Raw genomic sequence first — 2,954 nt, 5'->3', positions numbered from 1 at the left:
TATTTTCTGCTACTAAGTGGACGTCTCCTTTCTGAAATATTATTTTTGACCTATCTTTAAACAAATATGGAAATTAAACAGCAGTAAATTATTATGACAGGATAAAAGTTATAATACCCACGATAACTGTCAGCACAATAATTGTCGTTACAATAATTGTCCGATGCCTTGTGTTATTAAAAGTATGAATCATTTATCCTACCTGGTTGCTATGCTCATTGGCAAACAAACTTAACCCTGTAAGCCCATGTGATTGATACTTAAACATTAGCTCTCCACAAAACAGATATTATGAGCCGTCTTTCACCATTAACAATGATCTTCAAGCCCTGTAAATAGGCTTTAGTTAAAGAGCCTAAAGCTAGTATCATCGGTCTCAATTAGTACATCAAATGTAATATGTTTAAAAGCAGTGTCATAATTTATTTATTTCTTATTTCTTATCATAACAAGAACATTGCATTCAATATCTGTAAACATTAATAGGCCTTTGAGATGAGATTCTGATGCCGACTGCAGATTCCATTTGTTGTACAAGTTCACAGTTATGCATGCCTCTATGTGTGCTTAGAATATTATTCACAAGGCTTTTTAACTCGGAGCGGCAGTTTGTGGACTCAGCAAAACATGGCTACAGCGTGCATAGAGCAAACGGAAGTGTACGAGATTCATGCAAATACTTCTAGCCAGAATCTCTTGAATAACATATTTATCAGCTGCATGTTGCTTAAGGAGAAAGGGGATTGCTGTGGGACCCCAAGTATCCTAGAAAGAGTGCTGGTTTCAACACTATCGTATTCCTTGAATACAATAGTGTTGAAACCATGCTCAGTGGGTGACTCACATGTAGTTGCATGTCAGTGAATGGTGAGCCAGGTTTCTCTGTCGATTGCAATCTTAGAAAAACCACAGAATTGGAAAGGTCAAACACACCTACACTGACAGCTGAAGGCCTGCAAGCCATTCTTACCTTTCCAGACCAGATTGTGTGCCAACCTGGATTTCTGGAGTGGATTTCTCTAAAAAAAATCAAGAAGCTTGGCAGATATATATATATATATATATATATATATATATATATATATATATATATATATATATATATATATATAATAGATGGGCTTCAGTGAGTTACAGGAAAATAATTCCATCTAGGGTTTCTGTGACGCCATAAATTACGAGACCGAAGGTTGAGTAATTTATAAACTGTCACAGAAACCCGAGACGGAATTGTTTTCCTGTAACTCACAGAAGAGGCCCATCTATTATTTTTTATAATTCATGGATACCCTTGTGATACTAATATTAAAGAAGACGAGGCTCAGCAGTACAGTTGTTTTTTTTTCAGTGTTTCAGTGCTGTACAGACGTTCCATGTCGTTATCCGTTAGTGCTTCAGCTTTATTTGGATGATTGCCTTTACCTTGTTTTAATTTCCCGTTCCTCTTCAGTTTCTCTGAGATACGAATGTACCAGCTTTAAATCATTTTTATTTTTACCGTATTCTCATTTTGTCGATCATTAATGAACACTTCTGTACTGTGGGTGCTGTCGAGTGATTGAAAATGAGACATTTTGTGTTTGAATTGAAAGTGATGGTCTCGAGGAGTCGAATGGGTCTAACTTCAAGTATAATCAGGGTCTAGAGGAATTATCACTTTTTGACATCACTACTGTGGTATTATTCCTTTTTTGTCGAATGGCTCAGGATAGAAATATAGCCTTCATCCATATATATATATATATATAATATTATAATTGTATTTTTTTTATTTAGTGTGCCCAATTATTTAACCACCCAATTTTCTCCTCAATTTGGAATGTCCAATTATTTTCTCCCCTCACCGCAGCAATTCCTCGCACAGCTCAGCTGATCCGAAGGTTCAGTGGGCGTCCTCCAATCCTATGACCAAGCCAGCTTCCACTTTTACACCCAGGAACTCAAGAGCGGATATCAGCGAGCTGCGGGCAAAGTCAAGGCTGTATTCTTCTTGAATTATCTCAGTGTGGAGTTGTGGTTAGGGCTCTGGACTTCACCGGAGGGTCGTGGGTTCAGTCCCAGGTGGAGGACACTGCTGCTGTACCCTGTGAGCAAGGTACTTTACCTAGATTGCTCCAGTAAAAACACAACTGATAAATGGGTAATTGTATGTAAAAAAAAGTATAATGTGAAATAATGTATAATGTGATATCTTGTAACAATTGTAGGTCACCGTGGATAAGGGTGTCTGCTAAGAAATAAATAATAATAATATTAAGAGCAGGGTGCCAATATTTTTGTCTGCAACTGTAGATTTGGTAACCTTGATTAACACAGATTTTTTTTTTTATATCAGTTATAAAATAACAGAAACTCACAGCGCTGTTGGGGTGGCTACTGTATGAATCAGGCTACAGTTGCTGAATCAGCGCCCCACCCTAACCATCCAAAAAAACAACATTCATTGCTGACTCTCAACAGAATCATTTATCATAGGCTTTCCAGGAAAAGTGAAATATGAAAAGGGTGATGTTTTGTTTCATCATTCACCGATTTCCCACCTACAGTGATGTTGGAATTCCTGTTCTTGAATCATGGGCAGCAGTGTGGAGTAGTGGTTAGGGCTCTGGACTCTTGACCGGAGGGTTGTGGGTTCAATCCCCAGTGGGGGACACTGCTGTTGTACCCTTGAGCAAGGTACTTTACCTAGATTGCTCCAGTAAAAACCCAACTGTATAAATGGGTAATTGTATGTAAAAATAATGTGATATCTGTATAATGTATAATGTGATATCTTGTAACAATTGTAAGTCGCCCTGGGTAAGGGCGTCTGCTAAGAAATAAATAATAATAATGATGATATAATGAGTGCTTTAGTTTGAGAAGGGATAGGTCCTAGAGTCTTGGAAGTCTATTGTTGGAATGTTCTGTAAAATGAGTTTTATTTTTACTGCTTCTGTACGATTCATGTCTGG

Source organism: Acipenser ruthenus, chromosome 39, assembly GCF_902713425.1.
Source record: "Acipenser ruthenus chromosome 39, fAciRut3.2 maternal haplotype, whole genome shotgun sequence".
Classification (NCBI taxonomy): Eukaryota; Metazoa; Chordata; class Actinopteri; order Acipenseriformes; family Acipenseridae; genus Acipenser; species Acipenser ruthenus.
Note: the sequence above shows the minus strand (reverse complement) of the source record.